Source organism: Papio anubis, chromosome 7 (assembly GCF_008728515.1).
Source record: "Papio anubis isolate 15944 chromosome 7, Panubis1.0, whole genome shotgun sequence".
Taxonomy (NCBI): domain Eukaryota; kingdom Metazoa; phylum Chordata; class Mammalia; order Primates; family Cercopithecidae; genus Papio; species Papio anubis.
Genome location: NC_044982.1, coordinates 7,421,603 through 7,448,386, shown reverse-complemented (window position 1 = coordinate 7,448,386; position 26,784 = coordinate 7,421,603). Strand labels below are relative to the sequence as shown.

The following is a 26,784-nucleotide window of genomic DNA, read 5'->3' as shown; positions in this document are numbered from 1 at the left end:
ACTTTTTATCGTTAACATTTTATTTCACTTTGGTCAGAGGATGTGGGTTGTATATTGGCCATTATTTGGAATGTGCTATAACTTCCTTAATGGTCCAAGATACTATTATTTTCTGTAAACAATGCCAGTTAGAAAATAATGTATGGTCTCTGATGTGAATGTTTGTATTTATTTTCTACCAGGTCACACTTGTTTTTCTATATTCTTACTTATTATTTGTTTGTCTGATCAATCCATTCCTGGGAAGTGGATATTAGAACCTATCTTGTTACAACTTTTATCAATTACACCCTGTCATTTTGACAGCTGTTGCTCTTTATATTTTGAGGCTGTATAGTTAGTTACATACAAAGTAATGGTTGTTATGTCATCTTGCTGGATTATTCTTTTTAGCAATATGAAATAGGTGTCTTTAAATATTACTTTTTAATGCTATTCACATTCAATTCTATTTTGTCTGTTATTACAAACATCACACTAACTTCCTTTGGATCAGCAAATGCCTAGTATATCTACTCTCTATGCCTTAATTTTTAAATGTCTCCTGAATGTTTTAGGTGTGTATATTATAATCATCATATACTTATAAATTTTTAATGTAATCTGAAGCCTGTCTTTTAATTGTGAGTTTAACCTACTTGCATTTGTTATGGTTAGTAATGTATGTGGATTTATTTTTACCTTCACACTTTTTTTTATCCTCTTTGGTTTTTCCCCTTTTATTTACTTTGTTGGATTGATCAAGTCTTTTATTTTCTACTACTGGTTCAGATGTTATGCATTCTATGAGTCTAGTGTTTACCCTTAAATTTTAATGTTGTTTATTTTGTATTGCATCCCACTCCGGATTTCTTTTTTTTTCCTTTTTTTTTTCTTTTTTTTTGCTTAGATTCTTCATTTAATAATTATATTTGGAAGCATTCACACATGATACATTTAGTATCTATTCTATATTCTGCTTTATCCAAAAATGTCTTATGTTATCCTTGCCCTTAAATTATAGTTTGATTTCACAATTATTTTCTCTCAGTTTCAAAGCTACTATATCATTTTTTCTTGCATATGGTAGTGTTCTTGAGAAGTTGGCTGACAATCTGATTACTGTTCTATTGAAGATAACTTATGTCTTACTGGCTGGCCTTTAGGATTTTCTCTTTATCCTTGATATTCTACACTTCCACTGAAAAACACCTAAACATGAAATTTAATGAGTATTTTTGCACTTCTGAAAAATTATCAGCTAGGGCTGGAGGGCAGTGGCCCAACCATGGTTCACTGCAGTCTCCACATCCCAGACTTAAGTGATCCTCCTCCCTCAGCCTCCCAAGTAATGAGACTACTGTGCACACCATCACGCCCGGCTAATTTTTAAAAAAATTTTTTGTAGACATAAGGTTTTACCATGTTGCCCAGGCTTCTTATTTCTTTAAATACTGGCTCACTGTCTTTTACTCTGGCCTCTCCTTCTTGACATATGTTTGAACTTCATTTTCTCTCTTCTATATCTCTTAAATTCTCTTTCATATTTTCTATTTCAATAATTTGCATCCTGTTAGATTTATGTTGAAGCTTCTCATTCTCTATTTTATGTCTCTTCATTTCTCTTATAATTGCTATTTCTTTCATATTTGATATCTATTCCATATTTTCCATCCTATTCGTCGTATGCTGACATACCTCATTCTGTCTTCAAATTTTCTTAGGTTCTCTTTTATATTTTCCATGCCTATAATAGTTTACATCTCTAAGTCTATGTACTAGAGTCTTAATCAGTTCTGTCTTCTAATTCATTTGTTCTTTTCTCAGCTGTGTCTGACTGCATCTACTGATTTTGTTTTTAATTCCAATACGTATTTTGAATTTATTTTTTACCTATACCTAGATGCAAAGAGCTGTGTCAACAATAATATTAATTTGAAAGCATTTGCAATCATATGTTTATACAAGGCACTCATTTTATTTTTTTTCTTCATTCCTGATCTCAACTGTCAATCTTTTCTCATCCCTTGACAATGATTTCACAATATGTATAATATACAACATGTAGTATATTTGGGGTGGCTTATGGTTATGGGCAAATTGGTTGTGGCAGGGACTGGTTAGATGCTCTTCCATCTCATTTCCTCATCCTGAGTACTTCATTTTCCAGCCTCCTTTGCAGTCATGTCAAAGTCCTGTGACTACCAGTCAATGAACTTTGGGTAGAAGTGACATGATGCAAGGTAACACTGTGTGTATGGGAGAAAAGATGTGTGGGGATATTGGGCTGACCAGGTGTGAACTGTAGTGAATACCTGTGGTCTGCATGACTGACCAGCATCCACACCCTCCTGCCCCCACCCCCACTTTGTGTGGTAACATTCCCAGTATTGATTTAGGAAAATACCTCATCACCATTGTATGCAATCTTGATAGGACTGTCAATCAGTATGCCTTGCATTCACCTAAACAAAGCAAGACTAGCTACATAACTTGCAGGGCCCAGCGCAAAATGAAAACGCGGGGTCCCTTGTACAAAATTATTAAGAATTTCAATATGGCAACAGCAGAGCACTAAACCCAGTGTAGGACCCTTCTAAGGGTAGGGAGTGTATGAGACTGCCCAGGTGATATGCCCAGGAAAGTCACTGTCTCTCCCAATGGCATAGGTTTAGGAAAATCCTGGAACTAATTTTCCCTAAAAGTCACCATTGGTTTTTGCTACTTGGATCCCAAGGGAAGTACAGGTTGCTGTCTTTTCCAAATCTGATTCACTTGCTTCCCTTCAATTCTATCAGACCCATTTCCTTCCACTTTAACCTTTGACTTAATTTAACTAGAACCCATTTCTGATAGTTACATCCAAGAGTCCTAAATGAAACAATTAGTAATTTCACTTGAGTCCTCTGAACCTGTTTTCCACCTGCAAAATAGGAATAATAATATATATGTCCAGGGGCTCTGGTTATAATTTAAAAGAGATAAATGAATGTGAAGTGCACAGTACAAACTCTGCGTGCACTAGAAGCTTATTCAAGGCAAGTTGTCTTTCCTCACCCTCACCCAGCTCTCAGACCACAAGCAAAAAAATTCCAGGCTCTCTGTAATTCAGACAGAAACATTACCCAACTCAGACACAGGTCTAGAAGTCAAGTCTTTCACATCCGTCAGGTATTGTGAGAACCTCCCTTGGAAGGACTAAGGGACCTGGAGAGAAGAAAGAGCTAAGGGTGAGTTTTGTGCACTTTCCATCCATTCCCCTCCCAGAGCGCATCTCAGGTTTCTTTGGGGGAATCAGCTCTGCCTCAGAGTGGGGTCTCTGATAGTGACTCCAGAACAAGCTTCCCACTTTGAAGCCTAGAGGACCACATTCTAGGTCTCGCCACTCCCTAGTAAAGCAGGGGATGAACAATATGACCCAAACTCAGCCAATCCATGCCTGCCTTTCAGGCTTTGAATCTTGAATTATCACATGTGACGAAGAAGGAGGGGTTTCACTGCAGCTGCCGCAGCTCAAATGTGGTGCTGGTAACCTCCCAGCCAGGCCACTCCATGTGCAAGACTATATCTGTACTTTCTACTGCCTGGTCCTCCTCTTCTTAGGTTCTCTTGGTTTCTGCCCACCCTCAAGTCTGGTCTCAGGGCTCCTCCTCATTTCAGGAGCTCCCCCATTCCCCAACACACAGACACCCCACGATAGCCTTCCACTAAAGCGCCATTTGCTTATGTTAACAACATCAGTTTTTATTTCTTGCAAGCCATGACCTCAATTTACTATGGGGAAGCAGACTCCTTGTCCTCTGGCACAGCCAATGTTAGGAAGCCAAGTTTCGGGTCCAGAAGGAGAGGGCAAGAATGGGGAATGGAGCCCTGGGTTACATACGGGGTGGAACTGGATCAGACTCCGAGAAGAGGGTCTGATAGCCCAACCAGGCACTTGATGGAGGCGGCCTCATTGGATTTCACTGGAATAGATATTCTGATCTGCATTTTCCAGAAAAGCGAACTACACTGCATGGAGTTACGTGAGCTGCTCTTTGAACCACAACTCCGTAAGATGGTATTAGGCCCATTTTTACAACTGAAGGGCCCGTGTTTCTAGATTAAAGGCAGCTCACATTAACTAAGCAACAGCCCGGTGCCAGGGGTTGCCCTTGGACGAGTACTTCCGTGCACTATCACATTTAATCCAAGTCACTACATCTCTGTCTTTCATCAATCACTATGCTGTTATAGCTATATTTCAAATTAACTGTTTAAATGCAGAAATATATAGTACCACCAGGTGCCCAAAGTACATGGGAATGGTTCCAAGCTATTAGGCACTTACTCTCCAAATGAACCCATGTAGTTGAGTCTGGGCATGTTAGGGGTTGACTGCATAACTTTCATCTAGAATATGATACATATTGAAGGAAAAGTCATCAAACCATGTGAACGTGAAGTTGAAGGAGGTGATATTTAGACTCACTATTAAAATGCAGTGATTATTTACAAACTTAGACCAACAAAAGAATATTTCAGGGAAGAATATTCTATCACCAACGATGCTTACAACTGCCAGTGCATAGTGACCATAAAAAGCCAGTTCAGTCTGAGTCCGTTTTAGTGTTTTCAATTCCCTGCAGACAGTGTGCCCCTTCTTGCCTGTGCCTGGGACAGAGTGCCCCCACCCCTGCCACCAGCCTGGCCCTTTGTACATTAGTTTGATCTGACAGATAAAGAAGCTGGGCTTTGGATTCAGTGATCTCAAATCACTAGTACAGAGTGAAGACAGAATTCAACCTGCAGGGTGTATGGATGCCAAGTTGGCCTTCCTCCCCCTCTGCCAGGCTGCCTGCTGGAGGATGGCGCAAAACCAGAGACTTCTTTCGCGTAGGATGAACGTCCCTGTCTCCCCGTCCCCTTGTGCCTTTGAGGGGTGCTGAGCAGTAGACTCCTGAAAATGCACACTTGTCCCAGAAGAGAGAGAATTCAAGAACATGGCCCCAAAGGAGCTGGGTTCAAGTCTCAGCCCCACTGCGATGTCATCGGAGGCTCCCTCCCCATCCCACCAGCTGCTCAATTCTGCATTCCCTCCGAGGTCACAGGTGGGAGAACGAGTCGTCCGGGTTGGCCCCGCGAGGATGAGGGACGGCCCTGCTTCTAACCCGAGTGTCAGCAGCCACACCCCGCGTCTTGAGAGATTCTGATGCCCGCCATCTGGAGGGAGAACGCCGGACCCGGGGCGGCAGGCCAAGAAAAGCGTGGTCTCCGGAGCCTCCCGGGAGCCAAGCGGCACCATGTGTGCGACGCTATCATTTACACTGAGGAGTCGGGTATTTAGAAAACAGGGCTGGTACCAAGCGCGCCATCTGTGGCCAAGCGTTCCCGGCCCACCGCACCATATTGTGCAAGGCGCCGGCTGAAGGAAACAGCGTCCCGTGTCGCGCAGTGTTTGTTTGGTTTGGGGCTTTTGTTGTTTTTTGTTTTTTGTTTTTTGTTTTAACAAATTCAAATGTGGCTTCCTCACTTCGTGAAGCAGGCTCAATGGTCCCACAGAGTCGCTGGAGGGAAAGAAGGACTGGCGCATTGTGGGATTTGCACGCAGGCCATGGGAGAGGAAAAGATTGTCCCCCGCTGTGCACACTGAGGGCGCATTCTCCGTCAGGCACTTGGCTAAGCGCGGTAGCTATAGATACAGATAGAGATACAGATCAAGCTCGCGCGCGCGTGCGTGCGTGCGTGCGCGTGTGTGTGTGTTTCTTTAGTTTTCTCTAATATGCATAAGAATCTTATGTGGTAGGTCCTATTACTATTCCATTATATAGACATGGAAGCAGAAGCACAGAGAGGCTGAGTCATCTGCCCATGGTCACACAGCAAGCAATGGTGGAGCCCAAGCAGAAGCTGAGGGTTTAGTCCACATCCACCCTGGCTGACCTCTGGGCCTTTTTTCTGTCCCTTGGATACACACAGCTCATGTCCAGGCCTATCTGGCCTCTTCCACACATGGTCCGGTCACTCGGTTTCACGTGGCCCTGCTGTTTTTCTCTGCGTGCACTGATGGCATCTGAAATCGTCTTCCTTACTAGCTTGTTTGTTGTCTCTGTTCCCATCACCCCAACGCCAGTGCTGGGCAGGCAGGGCTCGCATCTGCTTTGTTCACTGCCATCTCTCCAGCGTCCAGAGGCCCAGTGTCAGTGGGTGGGCATTGGCTGCGCTTCTGTGGAGTGGGGCGCCCCAGCCTTCTTAGGCATACAGTGAGCATAAGGCCCGCCTCCACACCAGGGCAGCACCGTGAGACAGAACAGGGCCTCGGTTTCCCAATTGTAAATGCAATCAAAATACTGCCTGGGGTTTTGTGAGTACAGTGGCAGAGAGCCAGCAGGGGGAGGATGGGGCCTCACCTTTGGGCTCACACATCCCCCATACCCACTCTCCTAGCACCTGTCCACCTGCGCCCAAGTATTCTGGGTGCTTGGCTGCCCCCTACCCAACATTAGGGCAGAGCCATGCCTAAGTCCTCCCCTGCTACTTGGCATGGAATAGGTGCTCAAGAAACCACTGCTGAATAATAGAGTGAGCCCCTATTCCCTCTTGCTTCTCAGGCTCTGTTTCCTTACCTGAAATATGCCCACTGTTCTTTAAAGTCCTGTCTGGCTCTGAGACCCAATCCTGAGAGAGCCCTGGGCCAGCCTCAGCACCCAGCACCAGGCAAAGGTGGTGAGAAGGCACGCTGTGCTCTTAAATAATGGAGGCCCCAGGTGCTGCCTCCCGGTGCTTGAAAGGCAGGGTCCAGCCATGGCAGCCACCCTCAGAAGCAGCAGCATTAACGAATGATTATCTCACCCCTGTTAAGTGGCTGCAGGAGGAGCTGGGTTTGGAGAGCGGCAGGCAGGCTTTGCTTCGGGAGCACATGGTAAAATTTGGTGCAATTAGCAGCGAGGGAACACACATTACTACTATTATTATGTTCTCTTGGCATTTCTGCCCTATTGCGGGCTGCCTTCTTTCTTTAATTTTTTTTTTTTTTAAGAGGAAAAAAAAGCTCTTTGGGAACTTTTACTAAGATTAGTAATGCCAACGAATTATAAAATGCACATTCAATCCAAGATGTTTTCTTGATCAAGACGTTGAACAAATATCTTGCCCACCAAAAATATCTTGCTAAACAAAAACTTTAAAGGACACGGATTAAATCTTAAACATGCTCCCACCCCACCCCCAAGTACCAGCAGTGCCTGGCAAAGGATCTGGCCAGTCTTAATGAACAAGATGTCCCTTCAGTAAGTGCTTTGGTAACAATCGGCCTCAAGAGAGCTGGCAAATACATTCTGGGTGCCCACCATGCCCAGCACCCAGCCTCATGGTTCAAAGATGAAGAGAGCCTCCATCTACCCAGAGGGGTCTAGGCTCCAAGGACAAAAAGCAAACCTCAGGCTGGGCATGGTGGCTCACGCCTGTAATCCCAGCACTTTGGGAAGCCCAGGCGGGCGGATCACCTGAGGTTGGGAGTTCGAGAGCAGCCTGACCAACATAGAGAAACCACGTCTCTACTAAAAATACAAAAAATTAGCCAATATAGTGGCACATGCCTGTCATCCCAGCTACTTAGGAGGCTGAGGCAGAAGAATCCCTTGAATCCGGGAGGCAGAGGTTGTGGTGGAGCTGAGATCACGCCACTGCACTCCTGTCTGGGCGACAAGAGCAAAATTCCGTCTCAAAAAAAAAAAAAAAAAAAAACCTCCCCTCCTTGTTCACATCCATCCTTTGGTTAATTCAGCCAGGCAAGAAGTGGTTAGGAGGACAGGTCTTCCCATGAGACACTTGGGCTCAAATCCTGCTGTACCTCTTATTGGCCATGGGACCTCAGGTGAGGCACTAAACCATTCCAGACCTCAGTTTGTCCATCTGTAAAATGGGGATCACAATGGAACCCACCTGCCAGCTCTGCCATAAGGATGAGTCATACAGGGCTCGTAACACCTGCCTGTCCCACAGTAAATGCTCAAGAAAGAGGCTGTTTCAGTCATTGTCTTAATGTCCTCAGTGAAGCTGCTGCCCTAGGTGTCCCTTGGTCTGAAACAAATCCTGCACCTGACCAGGATGCTCTCCCCCAGACAGCGGGGCAGAGGCATGTGCCAGGGCCCTGCGAGGTTCAGCCCTTGTGTGCTCAGTCCTAGTCAGGACCCAGCTGGAGACACACTCATCTCAAACTCAGATCTGCCCTCTCCTGTGCCTGGAACCCACCACCCATACCATCAACTCCGCCAAAGCCAAAACCAGCCTTACCTCCGCCCTCAAGGCCCTGTGCCTTCCAGGCCCCTGGTGCCTTCTGCTCTCAGCCCCCCAGCCTGCCCTCACTGGCCCTTGCTCTTTCATAGCACACTCAGCGTGCACCCACCTCCAGGCCTTTGCCCGGAGCCTTTGCTGGGGCCTCCCCGCAGGTATCCGCAGGGCTCACCTAGCCCCTTCCTCCAGGTCACCCCGCGGCAGCTTTCTCTGCCTGCCTGGGCGAGACAGCAGCTCCACCTTGTCCACAGTGGGCCTGCCAGCCTACAGCACTTGTTTTTGTGTCTAGTTCCTTTTTCTCTTCACTAAAGTCCTAGTTCCGTGAGGGCAGGGTCTTGGTAACTTAAGTTTCTAAGTTTCTTTTCTTTTTTCTTTCATCTTCTTTTTTTTTTTTTTTTTTTTGACAGAGTCTCACTCTCTCACCCAAGCTGGAGTGCAATGGTGCAATCTCGGCTCGCTGCAACCTCCGCCTCCCAGGTTCAAGTGATTCTCCTGCTTCAGCCTCCTGAGTAGCTGGGATTACAAGTGGGTACCACCATGCCTAGCTAATTTTTGTATTTTTAGTAGAGACAGGGTTTCGCCATGTTGGCCAGGCTGGTCTCAAACTCAGAGAAGTTGAGAGTAAAATAGAGGCTACCAGAGACTGGGGACATCAGAGTGCACGCTGCTTCCTCAGACCCTGCCCAGGGCAGGTTGCGGGGAGGGCGCTGCCATGCACACCCACTCAGGACCCAGGCCTCAACTGTTCCACCCACCTCGGCCTCCCCAAGTGCTGGGAATACAGGCGTGAGCTACTGCGCCCAGCCGTGACCCAAGTGTCTTTGAAGCCCTAGGAGCTTAAGAGGTAAGGGAAATGGGGTGGGGCGGATATCTGGGACCAAGATGGGATAATGCAGACGCCTAGGTGAGGGGGATCACGCCTCATCTCACAGTCAGGGAAAACCAGGTTCCAACAAGGAAGGGAGCTGTCCTGGGCTAAGGCATCGGCCTCTTTCCCTTCCCTGGTTTCGTGTGTGAGCTGATGTCTCTACCAAGCTGGATTCACAGAATTCAACCATGAGGCGGCTCTATTCTGTCTCCTACTGTTTCTTTAAAACTTAGCCCATGAAGAGTTTCCCCCTGCCCTGGACTCTCCCACAGTCCCAAAGGGCTCAGGACTCTTTAGATCACTCAGGCAATAAAAGTTCTGTCATCAAACTCCTGACCTCAAGTGCTCTACCCACCTCGGCCTCCCAAAGTGTTGGGATTACAGGCGTGAGCCACCGCGCCCAGCCAAAAAATTATGGAACGCTTTACGAATTTGTGTGTCATGCTTGCACAGGGACCAGCCTGGCCAACACGGTGAAACCCGTTCTCTACTAAAAATACAAAAAAATTAGCTGAGTGTGGTGGCGGGTGCCTGTAATCCCAGCTACTGGGGAGGCTGAGACAGGAGAATCACTCGAACCCGGGAGGCGGAGCTTGGAGTGAGCCGAGACCACGCCATTGTACTCCAGCCTGGGTGACAGGGCGAGACTCCACCAAAAAAAAAAAAAAGCTCTGTCATCACCTTAAGCTCTTAAGCTGCCACACACTGTCACCTCAGCAACTAAAAGCGTCTTATACCTTGTCATCATTAAAACTTTCAATGTGATTTAAAGTGAAATCTTTTCCCATCCCACGCAGGGTCTCCTTGCCCTGAGATCAGATCAGCCAGGGCAGGGGGTCTGCTTCCCCTTCCCTTCCCCTTCCCTCTTCCCCTGACCTTAGCCGACTGCCCCCAGGCAGGTCCTATTCCCACCCCTTATCTGCAGGACGGGGGAGCCTTGGAGCAGAGCTGGCCCCGTCACTGTGCTGAGCTCACACAGGGTCCACAGGACACACACCTCTGCGAGTAGAGGCCACGTCATGTGGCCAGCTCAGCTGTCAGGTAACTTTTACTCCTCTCAGACAGGAGCTGGCCAGCAGGTCCCCTGTGTCCACCCTGAAAGGGACAGGCAGGAAGCACCTCCCACTAAACTTGAGGTGGCGGCAATTGCAAAGACATGGAACCAATCTAAGTGCCCATCAACTGATGAGTGGAAGAAGAAAATGTGGTATACAGATACCATGGAATACTACTCAGCCATAGAAAAGAATGAAATCATGTCTTTACAGCAACATAGATGAGGTGGAGGAGGGATCTCTTCATGCCCCCTCAACATGCTAGGGAAAGGGCTGGGTACAGTTCTTCCCAAAGAATCATCCCGCAAAATCTCTCCCTTTATTCCCTCAGACCCGTCTTTTTATATTTTCATTGTGAGTAGAGAGTTTTGAAAGCCCGGATCTGTTTCCCTTGAAAATCTGCATCGGCATCTCGTTCCGGGGACTTCACTTAAGAGGGCAGGATCTATTAGACCTTGATGTTTCTGTTGAAACGTACAACCTCACAACCTGTCACAGCATTTTTCTTAGTGGGTGTGTTTCTTTGGAAAAAGAGAGAGAGAGAGAGAAGTAGCACATGAGAAGCTTATGACACCAATGGGACAGATGATGGTTGCAAATTTTCTGAAGTTAAATAAAATGTGGTACTTCGGAGATATGGCCTTTGGAGATGTGGAGCAACCAAAAAGCCCCTGCAATCCCCACCTTAGAGCCGTATCTTCCAATGAGCAGGGAGCAGAGCTGCAAGGAAGCCCACCTTCCATCCCCGCCCCCCATTCAACTGGAGAGCCTCCAGGAAAGCAATGGCCGCGCCTGGGCACCGCAGTGACTTACTTGAACATGGTCACTTTATGGGCGGGAGGCTGTAACTATTCTCATTGTACACATGAGGAAACTAAAACAGTAGGAATAGCTTTCCAGAGGTCATGCAACTATTAAGTGGAGGAACTGGGATTTGAACCTGCAGCTGTAGGGTCCTGAGCCCACGCACCTTCCCCTCCTCTGCTTCTGCCTCTAAGAATAGGGCCAACAGGCCAAGAGCACCCTGAAATGAAACTACTATTTCCTTGTAGATGCATTCAGGCCCCCACCAGGCCCATGGGGGACGCCTCCTGGGGAGCTGCCCACTGAGGAAAAGGAGCAGCAGAGGGCAGGCAGGGCATGACTGAGCCTCACGCTGCTGCCTTTGTTCTCTTCCCTGCCCCAGACCCCACTGTGAGCATCTCTCACTTCACGGACCTACCCTCCCAGGGCCCTCGCTGGGCCAGCCCCTGGGCCAGGCCTTGGAGGTGCCGAGGAAGACAAATTGTAGTCTCGGCCTTAAGGAGCTGCACTGGAGAGGCCACCCTGACAGGCAAGGTGGGCAATGCTGCCCTGGGCACTGCCAGGCTGTAGGTTGTCAGAGCAGTGTCCACAACAAAGAGATGGCCTGAGCCGCTGCAGCAGAAGGTGGGAAAGGACCTTCCTTCCAGCAGGAGGAACAGCACTTCCCACGCTCCCCACCAGCGTCCCTTCAGTGGCAGAGGAAGGCAAGCCCCCAGGGTCTGGACATGCAGCCCAGAGTAGCCACGCCCCCACAAGTTTGTCCACCCCTGTTCTCTACCTGCACTTGTTTTATTATGGAAATAACGTTTTCAATCACCTCCCAGTGAGTAAGGTGGGTGCTTCTGGAAATGTGGCAGAGTCTGCTTCTCCGGGCTAACACAGGAGCAGCCTATAAGGGGTTTTAAGCAGAGAAATGACATTGTCACATCACTCTTCAGAAAGGAGACATTTTGGCCACAGTGTGCCCAAGGAGAGACTGCGATGAGGAGACTGTTGCGAGGTTCCAGGTGGAGGCCCTGGGAACGCATCCGGGAGCCAGAGCCTGGGTGCGGCTGGGAGCAGCGGGGAAAGAGAGGAGTGGTAGTGCCGGAAAAATCCCTGAATCAGGACCCTGCCCCACGGCTCCCACCCCTGCCCCTCCACCAGAGGCTGTCATGGTGGCATGTCCTCTCCATCCAAGCAAGGGCGCTCGGTATTTCTCTGTGGGATTTTTCAATGTAGGTCTCTTCCCAACAAGATGCTAAGCTCCACTGTTTGGTTAGTTGGGAGGCAACTCCGTTTATTGGTTGGTTGGTTGGTTGGTTGGTCAGTTTGTTAGTAAGTTGGTCAGTAGGCTGATTAGTTGGTAGGTCATTGGTTGGTTAATTGGTTGGTTTTCTTTGAATTGTGATCATGTGCAACATGGTCAGTGGGTGCGATGTATATAGTAGGTCTGTGATTGATACCTACTGAGTACTCTCACCTCTGTGTTATCTCATTTGATTCTTACAACATCTAGGTGCCCCGGGCAGGGAAGGAAATGATCATTTCTAAGTTACAGATGAGAAAACCCTGACTCAGAGAGGGATGGCAACTTGCCCACAGTGCTGCAGTCAGGAAGGGGCACAGAGATCCTAGCCTTGGCCCCCTGATGCCCAGCCTAGTCTTTCTACTTCTGGGCATTAAATCCTGCTGTCCCACAGGGCCTGGATAGGCTGTCCTCACGAGAAGTGGGTAAAGATTCACTACAGAAACAACGTGGCTCATGAATGGCTCTGGATCCCAGGATCCAAGGTTCAAGTAGGCTGGGCTGCCTTCAGAGCTATGGCACTCATGTTCTGTAGGCCAGGCTCTCCAAGACCCCTTGGGGAGAACTGCCTGGCAGGTGTGCAAACCATCAGCCCCCCTAAAGCAAAAGAAAAGCAAATGGGCCATGGAAAATCCATGGAGGATGGCCAAGCCTGCAGCCAAACAGGATGACGGCACTGTCCACACTACCCACAGAGCCTGCCAAAGAGTCACACAGGTGGCCTTGACAGGCCAGAGCAGAGGGTGGGCTGCGACAAAAACAGAAGAGAAAAGCAGGTCTGTCTATGGCCTCTCACACAGAAGCCCAGCCCACCTCCAGAGCCCCATACCCACCCACCATTCTTGAATAGCTCTGACTCCCCCCAGAAGCCTCTGCGTCATAGCTGGAAGTGCAGAGTGCTGTGGAGTTAAGCGCACAGGCTATGAATTCAGCCAGACGAGCTGGGTTCAAATCCAGCAAGGCAGAGGCAGAGGCAGTCCTAGAACTTAGGAGTCTCTGGGCCCCAGCTCCCCTCCAGCTCACTCCGTGGCTGCCAGTGCAGGCCCTGAGGACGTCCAACTGTCACAGGGCTTTTATTTCTGATGAATGAGAGGAAACCCTTCATGGCAACATCAAGAAAAAAAATGAGGGAAAATAGCATGTTTGTTTCCTATTACTAATCGTGCGGCCTTGGGGTTTTCTTAGTCTGTATTTTTGGTCCACTGGTTTTACATAAGCTCATTACCCTCACACCACTCGACAAATTCAGTTAGCAGGCCCTCACCCCTGCATCTTCAGCACATACTGCTGTGCTGCGTGGCATGAATAGCACTGAAAGATCATCCATTTCAAATGAGTGTGAATCTATTTGTTGATTACCTCCCACCACAAGGAACTCCCTACCACCACCTGGAAGAATGCTTCCCAGGTCTCACCTCCCACTTATGTGGAGCTGAGTGAGTTTCAAAGGCCGCTGACCACTGTCCTCCCTCTGGCCCACAATGTAAAGGTAGTAAGCATCCCCAGGTAAGACACGGCAGGAAAGGGGAGACCACTCCCACCCCACAGGAGAGCTCACTGACTTCAGTGAGTTCCAGTCCCTGCTCTGCCACCAACCAATTGAATGGCCTTGAGCAAGTCATTCAACCCACACGATCGTCATGGGAATAACTGCAGAGTGCCCTTCAAAGCATCCTACAGGGAGAATGTCTGGAAATGGTTTAGCATAAAACCAGGTGTAGGGGAATAATAATAGCCAACACTTACTAGGGTTCATCACAGGCTGGACACTTCTCTCTGTATTATCCGTTGATTAATTTGGATAGTCCTCGCAAATGCTTCTGTGTTTGCCTCTAATGCTCCCATTGCTGCTTTGCAGATGAGGAAACTGAGACGCAAAGAACTAAGTACCTTGCCCAGGATTTTGCACCTGGTGAGTGACAGATCAGGGGTATTAACCCAGGTTGTCTAGTGGTGAGTCCTGTGCTCCTGACATCTGCGCTACAGGCCCAGAGAGAAAGAGAGAGCCTACACATAGCCAGTGCCGTTACTGCTCCTAAGTTGGGTACTCACTGACAAGGCAGCTTTGCTGTTCAGTCATGCTTTGGTATTCTAAGCCTGCTTCTGAGGAAGCAGATCAGGCTCTCGCTCTCTCTCCTTGAGTAAATGAGGGATTCTCTCTCTGGCACACTGCCTTGGCAGTACAATCAACAAGTGAAAGGAGGAGAAACCTGAGCTCACAAAATCAACCTTAAGAACACTGTTTCCTAACGTGGAAAGGATCAACAAAGACCTCCAGCGATGCATCACTCCTGCTGCTGGTCCCTGCCAAGCCCAGCCACCCAGCTAGCAGGACGCACACACACACTTGCGCTCACACTTGCTGTTGTAACTTGCCTTCCAGTCCCCCCTCACCCCCATTACAGGATAAGAAATTCATCCTTCGCTCCCTTCTTCCCAGTAAGCAAGATAGGAATGCCAGGGCTGCTCCAAGGGGGAGAGAATTTGCTCATTGGAGCCAGTTCCAAGATAAACAGAAAGTTTGTCTCTGATAGCCTGTGAAACCAGACACGCTTTCTCTTCCACACAGCGTGTATGTGTGCATGTGCACACATGTATGAATACATTTGTGAGAGTGCATATTTAAGTGCACATCAGTGAGTGCAAGTGTGTCTGGTGTATGTGTGCGTGGGTGCACGAACATAAGAATATATCTGTGAAAGTATGTGTTTGGTGTACATCAGTGTGTGCAAGTGTGTCTGGTGTGTGGTACATCAGTGTGTGCGAGTGTGTGATTGGAGAGGGAGGGTGTGTTGTGCCAGGAGGCGCCACCAGGAACATCATTACTACGAATCAAGACAGCAGGCCTAAACCGAGACTCCCCCAACAGTGAACCCTGGAGAAGAGTCCCCCTCTCCTCCTCTCGCTCCTTTCCATCCATTCCCAAACTCCTTGGGCGGAAAGTCCCAAGCCCCTCCAAGCTGTTTTGTGCTGAATGAAGCTGAATTTAACGAGGAGAAATATCAGAGATTAAGTTCTCTGCCTGCCAATGAAGACAGTGCCCTGGGTCCACTGGCCAAGTTGGTCTAGCAAAGCCACTAGTGTCAATCAAATCACCAGATGTCAGAGCTAGCAGCAGCTGAAAAACCCATGCAGTCAAACCAACCCATTTCACAGATGAGGACATCTGGGGGAAGAGGAAAAGACAAATCCAGCACAGGCTGGGGACCTACAGCCGTGTGCCTTTACATCTGTCCTCCTGAGCCCTGTGCCAGCCTTTAAGACAAGTGTCCACAGTTCCTGCTTGCCCTGGAGGCTCAGGTGGGTGAAGGAGAGCCAGGGATCCAGGCTGCTGACTCCTCGCCTAGTGCTCTTCGATCTCAGCTCCTATTCACTCACTCGGGTTTGGCTTTACCGACTATTTGCGGCACAGTAGGGTGTTCAAATTTGGAGCTTCAGCGGGCAGGGAGAAGAGGGGATGTATTGGAGTTCGTGGCTTTTGCTGTTGACCGGCTGTTCGTATTCAACTCAGACACCAAAGCCTGCCCAAGAGATGCAGTCATTGTCTCTTCCTTCCCAGTGTCCTGTTCCTTCAGTCAAGCCCCTCCCATCTCCGGGCCTTGCTTTCCTGCCTGTGAGACCTCCTCTGAGGCCTCCTGAGACCATGAGACCTGTCCAGGGAGGCGGGTCCGCTTGTGCAGCACTGGACCTGGCTCCCTGGAGCTCCATCCAGCCTCCTTCCCTGCTCCTGCAGCACCTATTCCAGGCAGCATCCTCTCCAGGAGGCCGTCAGGCACAGAGCTCAGGGTGCTACACAGAGATCAGAGACGGCTGCAGAGGAGCCAGCCAGAGCTGGGGCGAAAAACATAGGGCCTGCCCTGGGACGGCCCCTGCTTGACGCCTCCCTTCCTGGCCCTGCCTCTAGTCTAGCCTCCATGCTCTCTTGCCTCTCTTGACTTCATCCCTGCTTTTCCGCTGACTTGCACGTCTTTCTCTCTGTGTCACTCTCCCTCCATCTCTTGGAAAGAGTCTATTCTTCCTGCTCCATCTTTCCTCTCTCCTCTTGCTGGCATCTCTCTGCTTCTCGCTGGCTTTTCTCCATTGACTTTGTCTTTATTTCTCCAGGTCTCTCTTTCCTGTCAGGATCTCTCCCATCCACTCCTTTCTTTGTCTCTACCATGATAGGACGAGAGTCTAACAGCCTCAGGTTCAAATCCAGGCTCAACCTCTTGCTAGCTACTTGATGCGTCCTTTTACCTCTCAGAGCCTCAGTCTCCTAATCTGTAAAATGGAGAGAATAAAATCTAGAATAAAATCTCACAGGAATCTTAGAAAGGCTCAATGAGGGAACAGCAGGAAAATAGTAAAGAAGCAGGACACAGTGGTGGTTGAGAGGATGAGACAACCGTGCCAGAGGCGTGGGCCTGGGAACTGGAGGGGAAAGACGGGGCCTTCTCCCCATGCCCTCTCCTGCCCCAGATCCTCCTCCGCTCTCCCCTTCCTCCTCTCGCCGTCTCTCTGTTCCTTATAACGGGCGCTCAGTGGATGCTCAGCTGTCACCCCCTTGCTCCTGTGCCTGTTGTCCCTCTCCCCAAGAAACAGCAGTGCCCAGCCGGGCACGGTGGCTCATGCCTGTAATCCCAGTACTTTGGGAGGCCAAGAAGGGTGGATCACGAGGTCAGGAGTTCGAGACCAGCCTGGCCAACATGAAAGTGAAACCTCGGCCTCTCTTACCTAAAAAACACACACAAAAAAAAGTAGCCGAAAGGTGGCAGGTGCCTGGTAAACGTAAGAAAAAGAAAGAAAAGAAAGAGGCTGCTGTGGCCTCAAGCCCGTAATCCCAGCACTTTGAGGCCGAGACGGGCGGATCACGAGGTCAGGAGCATCAAGACTATCCTGGCTAACACGGGTGAAACCCCGCCCTCTACTAAAAATACAAAAACTAGTCACAGATGCATGGATGCTCTGTAGTCCCAGCTACTTGGGAGGCTGAGGCAGGTGAGAAGGGCTTAAAGTTCCCTGGAGGCGGAGTTTTGCAAAGTGAGCTGAGATCCGCCACCGCACTCCAGCCTGGCGACAGAGGGAGACTCCATCTCGAGGAGGACTCCATCCTCGGGAGGGAGGGAGGGAGGGAGGGAGGGAGGGAGGGAGGGAGGGGAGGAAGGAAGGAAGGAAGGGAAAGGAAGGAAGGGAAGGAAGGAAGGAAGGAAGGAAGGAAGGGGAAGGAAGGAAGGGAAGGAAGGAAGGAAGGAAGGAAGGAGAGGAAAGAGAGAGAGAGAGAAAGAGAGAGAAAGAGAGAGAAAATGCCTAGCCCCATATAAATAAGGAGAAATGGAAGTATGAAGGATAAAATGGTGGAATGGTAAAATGAAAGAGGGAAAGAGAGCAGGGGATGTGAAGGTACCCCTGGGCTTGGCTTGTGATGCTGGGATGAAGGAGCAGAGATCATGTTTGTATACATCTCTGTGGGCCTCCTGCAGGCACTTTTTTTTTTTTTTGGATGGAGTCTCACTCTGTTCTCAGGTTAGAGTGCAGTGGCTTAATCTCGGCTCACTACAACCTCCATCTCCTGGGTTCAAGCAATTCTCCTGCCTCAGCCTCCTGAGTAGCTGGGATTACAGGCACCTGCCATGATGTCTGGCTAATTTCTGTATTTTTAGTAGAGATGGGATTTCACCATGTTGGCCAGGCTGGTCTCGAACTCCTGACCTCAGGTGATCCACCCACCTCAGCCTCCCAAAGTGCTGGGATTACAGGTGTGAGTCACCACGCCCAGCCTCCTGCAGGCACATTTGAATACATGAGTGGGATATTGACAACAAATGACTAATAATATTTTATATAATGTACTATATAATTTATATATGATGCACATATACATTTAGATATATGATTTTTATATGTGTAACATGTAACTTGTATATATTTATGTATACAATACTTAAGGTATATAAAAAATTGTGGCCAAGCATGGTGGCTCACGCCTGTAATCCCAGCACTTTGAGAGGCTGAGGCAGGCAGATCACTGGAGGACAGGAGTTTGAGACCAGCCTGGCCAACATGGTGAAATCCTGTCTCTACCAAAAATACCAAAATTAGCTGGGCATGGTGGCATGCACCTATAGTCCCAGCTACTTGGGAGGCTGAGGCAGGAGAATTGCTTGAGCCCAGGAGATGGAGGTTGCAGTGAGATGAGATCATGCCACCACACTCCAGCCTGGGCAACAGACAGATTCCATCTCAAAAAAAAAAAAAAAAAAAAAATGCAAATGAGAACATTATAACAATCTAAAGTGCCTAGAAATGTCACTGACTACCTCAGGAAGTAGTGAGTTCCCCATCATGGGAAGTGTGCAGGCAGAGGCTGGAGGGCTGCCCATGGGAGCTGCTGAGAAGGGGAGCCACGTCCAGGAGAGGAGCCGTGTCCAGGAGAGGAGGTGCGGAGAAATGGGCACTTCATGGCCCTTGGTTCTCAGTCTTGACGGCTGCTTAGCAGGAATGGGCTGGGGAGGGAGCATTGTCCCCTTGCAAGTTTGGGGGTCTGAGCCCAGGGAGGAGAGAGAGGACCAGAGGAAGCTTCAGGAGCAGCCAGCCTTGCCTTCTCGTTCTGAGCCTGAAGTTTCAGGAGGCCTGGGAACGCTTGGCCATGCAGGGATGCTCAGCGCTGCTGCAGCCTCCACACTGCGGGGGAGGAAACAGCTGACAGCAAGGCTTCAGATGGGAGCCTGTGACTGTCCCCCTCTCTCACCACCACTGGCATCCGCACACCAAACTCCTCAACAGGGCCAACAGCAGGGAGTGAGTTCGTTCCAAGGAATCGGCAGGCTAGGGGAGGGATTGGGTCCTCCAGAAATGAAACTGGCACCAGCATACGGCCGCTCTGCTTGGTACCAGGGTATATGGGGAAAGATGCTAAGAACTGCTGGTTCCTCATGCTCTACAGTCTGACCCCCGGGGAGCTGGAGTCAGGAAGACCCAGCTCTGAATCCCAGCCCTATACTTATGGGCCTAAGTCAGTTGTTCTGTTTGAACCTTACTTCTCTTTATCAAACGGGATAATCCTAGGCCCTGTCTTCCAGGGTTGTGCCAGCTCAGACCTAACGCCCTGCAAGTGCGCAGCAGATATGAATTCCTTCCCCTTTTCCTGAGCAAGCCCATGAGGGTGTGTGAAATATGTGAAAACTTGGGGCCCTAAAAACAGAGAAGAATAAAAAGGTTCAAATCCTAGGCCCACCTCTGCCATATGGGGTCCCTTCAGTCAAGTCCCATTCCCTCTCTGGACCTTGTTTTCTGTTCGAGGAATGAAGGCCTTAGCCCTCCAAATTTGTCACAGACCAGGGGCATCGGAATGAGCCTAGGTAAAAGCAAAACCTCTGGGCTTGGGATCCGTATCTTCCAAGCTGCACGGGCCACTCAGACGCAGATCAGTATTTGAAAAGCATGACGCAAGACGCCGCGTCATGTCATGATCTGTTTCTATCCTGATGGCCATCCTAAGAGGCAAAGGGGCTCTGGGGTTGTTCCCATTAAAGACGGGGAAACGGAGGTCCAGGGAGCTGTGTCACTCCGGGCGGTAGGGAATCTGCTGTGCTCTGCTCCCACCCACTTTTTCTTTCCCCCAGAAAAATAAAATCAAAGCATCATCATAAGGCCATGGCTCAGGTTCCCCTCTTTTCCAACCACAGAGCACGCTCCCAGCACCTCTCAGATGTGTGAGCTCTTGAACCCCGTCACAGGAGCCTCCTGGTCACAGCTCTCGCTCCACTCTGGGTGTTTCTGAGAGAGACGGAGGCAGACAGTTCCCACAACGTCTGAGTCTTCTCTCCCCTGCCTGCAGTCAGAAGTAAAAGTCCTTGCTCATGTTTGTAAGGAAGAGCCAAGGCAGGGAGTCACAGTTGGGTGGGGGCAGGGGGTGGAACGAGGCCTGTTTCTTGGGGGCAGGGCAGCAGAGTTGCGAGTGCTGTGAAACCCCTTCTGTATTTTGCTTTCTCCCTCTGTTTCCTCCCAAAGCGGTTCCTTATTTGGGGAGCATCTGACTATGATCACGGCTCCGTTTGCACGAGAAGTCTTGGGAGGGAAAAAGAACTTGTCACATTTCTCCCACAAGAGTATGTTCACACCAAGAACAAGGGAGATGCCAGCAGTGGCCTTTGCCGTCACCAGAAGTGGCAGCTGAGTTGAAGAATTTCCTCCTCGAGGCACGTTCTCCCCCATCTCTCTACAAAGTGACTTCTCTCTAGGGAAAGTGGATCTCCCTGTCACCAGTGAGGCCTCCCCGCCCACCCTCTGCGCTCAGTGCTCCAGTGAGAAACATGTCCTGTCTCAGCTACAGGTTTATAAGGCCCCATTTCAAGGATGACAGTCTCCTCTCTAGGCGAGAACGGGAGAGCCAGGGCCAACTGTTACAAAACAGGCTTCTTGGAAGGAAGCCGGTGGGGTTGGGGAGGGAGACCCACAGTCAGATAGGACGGCATTTCCCAGGAGCCCCACAAGACTGTGCATGATTTCAATCAGGAAAGGCCACCGGCTGTCAGCCACTCCGCCTCCCAGCCAGATGCATCCAGATGTCTGCAGAACATCCTGTCTCCCACAGGTGCCATGCCGCCTCCCTCCGCTAGTCTTCCCTTGCCCTGGGGTAGGAGGGCACACCTGAAACACGCCCCAGCCCTCAGGCTGTCCAAGGCCAGGCATCACTGCTCACACCACTCACGCATGGGTGCAGGTTACGGCGCACAGTACAGCTGGCACCGGAAATCAAATAAATGTCTCTTGTAGTCAAAGGGACGACACAGACGCCATGGCCGTGAGCACGGCAAAAAGAGCCAAGAGGCAGGGAGCTGCAGCAGAGTTCAGGCCCTGCCTCCTGGGTTCTGAAATACTGCTGTACGCAAAGGCAGAAGCAGAGAAGACTCTGTATGGAGGGCCGGGGGTTGCAAGGCTGGGGACCTGGGGTAGATCAAGGCCAAAGCCACAGCAGCTGATGAGCATGGACCCAGAGCGGTTTTTGCAGGCCTCACGGGCTCCTCAGTGGGACCGACAAGTACCCTTGTTCGAGCCCCCTCAACTCCCTTTTGAGCCTGTCATACCTGCAAGGCATTGTTGTTCAAGGGTGGGGGTTCCATCATGTTCCACCCATCCATAGACCATGGTTGCTAAATCCCCGGGTTGAGAGCTGGTCCCCAGGATAATATTACTATCCACAGATATCCGGCCCCAGCGGATCCCACCAGACTCCGGGCATGCCGCACAGCACACTGGGCAAAGTTGAGGGGCAGGCCCCTTTAGAGGGTTCCAGCTGAGCAGCCTCCACGGCCTACCTCAGCCTCTGCCATTCTCCTTGGACGCGGCGGCTGGCACAACGTCCTCCCACTGCGCCTGGAGTGGGGAATATGGGCCCCATCTTTTCTCTGCCTCACCATCTGACCTTGGCGGTCCCCTTCCCATTCTGGGGTCACACTGTCTCCAGCTGATCAAGAGCAGCTTGGCCGAATGATGTCTGAGGCTCTTTTCTGCCTGTTTCCTCCTGAAGTGGTTCCTTTGAATCTGAAGTTAAAAATGCAAGATTCTGCCCTCTGAATTTTGTTCTCAGAAGGGTCATGTTTAAAACCTGGGCTCAGAGCATAGCCTAGGAATTAAGCAAGTTCAGGTCAGCATGGGTTCAGTCCTTTATCATCAAGCAAAGGCACGGCCCCGACCTCCCGCAAAGCCTCTCTGTCACTTTCACCGCCGTACTGGAATGGCCCCACTTCTGTGCTCTCTTGTGATCTTCTCTTTCCTCCCTGCCTGCCCCTCATTCTGCTCTGCCTCCTTTCCTCCAACAGCATCATTCTGCAGGGCCAAGGCAGCGCTCCCTCCCACTTGGACATGAGCTGGGCCTTAAAGGTTGGAGAGAATGTCAGCGGGGCCGAGTGCAGCCTGGAGCTCTCAGATCAGGGCTGCAGGCAGCCTCAGAAGAAACTAGTGTCTCTGTGTGAGATTGTGCCCATACCCACTTTCCTGGAGTGGCTTTAGTCAATTTCTTAAAGTGTTCTGTGACCCAGAAAAAGCTCCAAACCTAAGCAATACCAGGAGAACGTTGGAGGTGTGTGATCCACATCTCACATTCTTTACGGAGGACCCGCTGTGGGCCAGGGACTGTGCCGGGCGCTGCACAGACCATGGTGATTAAAGACTGTCTTCAGCCAGGCACAGTGGCTCACGCCTGTGATCCCAGCACTTTGGGAGGCTGAGGTGGGCGGATCAGGAGGTCAGAGTTTGAGACCAACCTGGTCAACATGGTGAAACCCAGTCTCTACTAAAAATACAAAAATTAGCCAGGCGTGGTGGCGGGTGCCTGCAATCCCAGCTACTCAGGAGTCAGAAGCAGGAGAATCAATTGAATCCAGGAGTCGGAGTTTGCCGTGAGCCAAGATCACGCCACTGCACTCCGGCCGGGGCAACAGAGCAAAACTCCGTCTCAAAACAAAACAAAACAAACAAACAAATAAAGATGTCCTCGTGGTGCTTGCAGTCTCTTGGGAAGGGGGAAGTATGAGTCTCAGGCACACAAATACAGGCAATGTACATGGCAGCTCTGATGGGGAGTGGTCCCTGGACGGGCCCAGGAGGTGGCTAGCAGCCCCCTGTGGTGCAGGTAGGGGACTGGAGTCCTGAAGATGGAGAAGTGACAGGCTGCAGCCAAATCCAACTCTGGTGTGGCCAGCTGGGAGCCCGGCCTGCAGTGTTTGGGGTCAGGAAAGAGTGGGCAGGAGGCCAGCTGGAAGGCCATGCAAGTAACCCCTGTGGGGGAGGGTTGAGCAGGATGAGCGACTCCATTTGACAGAGGAGAACACTGAGACACGAAGGGGTTAGGCAGCTGGAGAAGGTCCAGTAGGACCCTGCTCTTGCTTCACAAGAGCTCCCATCTTCCAGGCAACATAGTGGGGGCCAGCGGGAAACCCCAGGCATTGAATAAAAGAAACTCATCACCTACCCTCAAAACCTGCTCCCTCCTCCAGAAGAATGTTGGTCTGTGAGCTCCTCAGAGGTGACGCGTGCTTAGCAGCGTGCCAGGCATGCAATAGAAGGTGGGTAGTTACCTGGATGAAGAAATCCACTGTTGGAAGGTGGGGAGGTGGCTGTGGCCCCATCAATGACATGGCAGGACCCCTCCTCACTTAGGGGCTGAAGGGTGACCGAATCGCCCAGGAAACAGGTTCTGTATCCCACACCAAACCCAGACCCCAACCACAGCACAGAAAATCAATACGGAGTCAGAAAAATTAATAGTCAATGGGTGGAGAGTTAAAAACTGTAGCTGAACTCGTGTTGCTGTTTCCAATGGACAGAGCCTGGAAGCACCATTTTTTTCGTTCAGAAAATATAGCCCCCATCAGTCGCTGGAGAGTAATTACCCATTAGAGCAACAAAATGCCAATGTGCTGCTCTCCCCACGTGAAACGAGCAAACTTTTATGATTTGGAGGGAGGAATAAATTGCTTTAAGTATGACATGTACTAACAGCTGTGCTCTGCCAGAGTGCCCTTAAGAATGCATTTTCAATAAACACCTATAGGGTATTAGAATGGGCTCTGTGCAGAAAGGCCTTCTCCCAGGGACTAAACCCAGCGGTCTGTGTGCAGCAAAGCCCCTCTCTATCCTGACTCCTTCCCGCCCTTTCCAGCCCTCCCCTAGACAGTGAAGCCAGATCTCAGGAGTGAATTTCCCCTCCTTCACCTCTCTACCTCTGCCCCTTCTTCCCAGCCCAGGGCAGCAGCAGCAGGGTCCTCAGGCCTCCCTGCCTCTATGCTCACCCCGTCTACTACAGCCTCCTCCTCCTGGCTACCAGAATGAAATTCCCCAAATGCAAATCCAGTCGCTCCACTCCTGGCTCAAAACCCACCAATGCCTCCTTAACGCCTTCAAGATCAAGTCCAAGGCATTTTGCCCAAGGCTGAACTTGCTACTTCAGCAGCCACCCACCAGCTCTTAAATCTGTGGTTCCAGCCGCAGTTCTTGCTGCCTCTCGTTGGAGCTTCAGACAATCTACTGCTTCTCTGGCTTCTCCGCTAGGTGGTCCAGAGATGCTCCAACTCATCATGGCCGGGACCAAACTTGTCACCTCAGCCCCACCCATCCCAAACTGCCCCCTTCTGCTGGCTCAGGAAATTGCGCCACCTTCCAGCAAGCCAGGAGCCATCTCTGCGTGGGTCATCGGGGCCCCCCTTTCTGAGCACCTCCTGCATCATACCTATCTCTTTGGGCTCTCTCGCTTCTCCCACCCAACAACTTCTCAAATGATTTTCCTGCCCCTAATTTACCCACTTCTCCCTGCCCTGCTGCCACCCCAGGGCAATGCCAGCTACTGTTACAAATAAAAACCACAGTTTCAGAGGTTTAACACAATAGAACTTCATTTCTCACTTATGCAATCATTCAATGCAAGGACTCCTGGTTGCAGCAGGTGCTTTTCCTCCTGGTAGTGAAGGAGAGCCTCAAGTCCCTTTCATCCTGTGGCTCTGCCAGTCCCTGGGACCTCAGACTTCTCTGCTTACAGATAGTGGAAGAGAAAGGAGTAATGAAGATTTGGTCCTTAAGAGTCCCTGCTTTCTCCTTAACATCCCATTGGTGAGAGCTGATCATGTGGCTACACTGAATGCAGAGAGTTCTGGGAAATGTAGTTCTTCCATGAATAGCCTCATTTGAGCCCCATACACGCACAGAGGGAGGAGGAGCCTCTTGTGCATAATGAGGTTAGTCCAGCACCCTTGGAGCATGCATAAGGTGCTCTCTGAGCAGGTGTGGTCACCTCCTGGCCTCAGCCCTGCCAACACGTTGGTTCTGTGCTCTCACAGGCTGAACACCTTGAAGGTCTCATGCACTGGGCCCTCCCCCACCTTTGCACCAGCCACTCCCTCTGAGCTATAACCATGCTCCCTTATTCACCTGACAGACTCTTTGTGGTCCTTCAAGGCTCAGGGCAGTGCCTTCTTCCAGGAACCTTTTCCCGACCTCCCTCTCACCCAGACAGCCAAGAGCTTCCACAGCCTGCTACTCTACCCCTCCCATTCATCTGCAAGCATCCAGCTCCCCAAGACTGAGAGCTTCTGGGACAGCAGGGGCTAAACACAGATTCAGTCGGGGAGCCAGTTGAGTTTGGAGTGAGGCGCCTAAGGCCTCAAGTGCTGAATGAGAGGCTTAGGATGGACAGAGCCTCAGGGAGCCCCTGCAGGGAACATGAAGACGCCCAGAAGGAACAAGCTTTGGTTGAGGAGACAGATGATGAAACAGCCCAAAGCTTATACAAAATAATACTGGCCCAAAAGAGAAGAGAGGGTCCATGATCAGGGGACGGGGCTGTGGGTGACTAGGGCTGGGGAGGCACCAATGGTCCCTGCTAAGCTGTTCGAAGGGTCGGACTGGATGTGAAATGCACCAGGGAAACCACACAAGGGTGAGAATGTCCTCGCCCAAATACTGGCTGCGTGGGGCCTGGATGGAAGTGTTAACTGACAGTGACGAGTGCACCAAGGAACCTTCAGACAGCACACACGGCCCCTCCGAGCACATCTTAGACCTGGAGGAGGCTGGTGTCCAGGGCATGGCACTTTGTGGTACTCCTGTCATGGCTGGGCTGTGGACTGGACATTTTCATGCCTTGCTTCACTGGACTCTGCCCAAAAGCCTGGAGGAGGGGACCCTCACCACCTCCCCACTGCAGGTGAGAAAGCACAAGCACAGGGGGACAGCGGAATCAGTCCAGTCCCACAAACCCTGTGCAGCCCTAATGTGCTGGGCAGAGGGCACACGAGGACCTGGGACAGGCAGCCTCTGCCCTGAGTCATGACCACAGGGATCAGCATGGCCGGGATCTCAGGCCCCTCACCCACGCCAGCCCTTCCACACTTCCCAACAGGGCCTCCGGCTGGTGCAGGCCCATCCTCGCCCTGGAGCTGTGTCTCCCCACGACCTCCATAGATGTGAGTTGCATCCTGGGCTGCGGAGTGAAGACACCACATGCAGGTGGCCTGGGGAGCACCCTGAAGGCCTGGGGGTACAGGATATGAACATTACCTGAGAGCTTGAAAGGTAAGTGGAATGAACTGCATAGAGATAGACAGGAAAGGTGTTTCAGACGGAAGGATCCAAATGAACAGAATGCAGCCAAGGGCAGGACGCGGGCACGGTGAGGGTGCAAAGAGCCAGGCCGGGGCACCAGGCGGAGGCTGGGTCCAGGGACAATGGAGGCGCCCTCAGCCCCGGATCAGGAAGGGCTTGCATTCCCCAGCGATGAGCTTTGACTAGAGCAGCAACATGGTCACAGTCAAGTTTGTAAAAAGAAGACAAAGAAGTTGGGGTGCAGCTGGCCCTCAGAGATCCCAGCCTGCCTGGTGCCCATCAATTCCCAATCCCATCCCACCAGGAAGCGAGCTTGGGCTTTTGCTTGGAACAATCCCAAATCAATAATACATCTTAATCAAATAGTAGCAAATCTTTAATTGAAACCAATCACAGAATTGCATTCTCCTCCCTTCAGAGTTTTGCTTTTGATTAGGCAG

The 26,784-nt window shown here is 50.5% G+C and overlaps 1 long non-coding RNA gene across 1 annotated transcript; it reads right to left on the bottom strand.

The window, feature by feature from the left end:
• Positions 1-852: 852 nt before the first annotated feature.
• Positions 853-25,139, bottom strand: LOC116275686. The gene is made up of 2 exons (XR_004184778.1): positions 23,220-25,139; positions 853-3,186 (listed from the first exon to the last, which is right to left on the bottom strand). It is a non-coding gene; the product is annotated as an uncharacterized LOC116275686 (long non-coding RNA).
• Between the last annotated feature and the right edge of the window lie 1,645 nt (positions 25,140-26,784).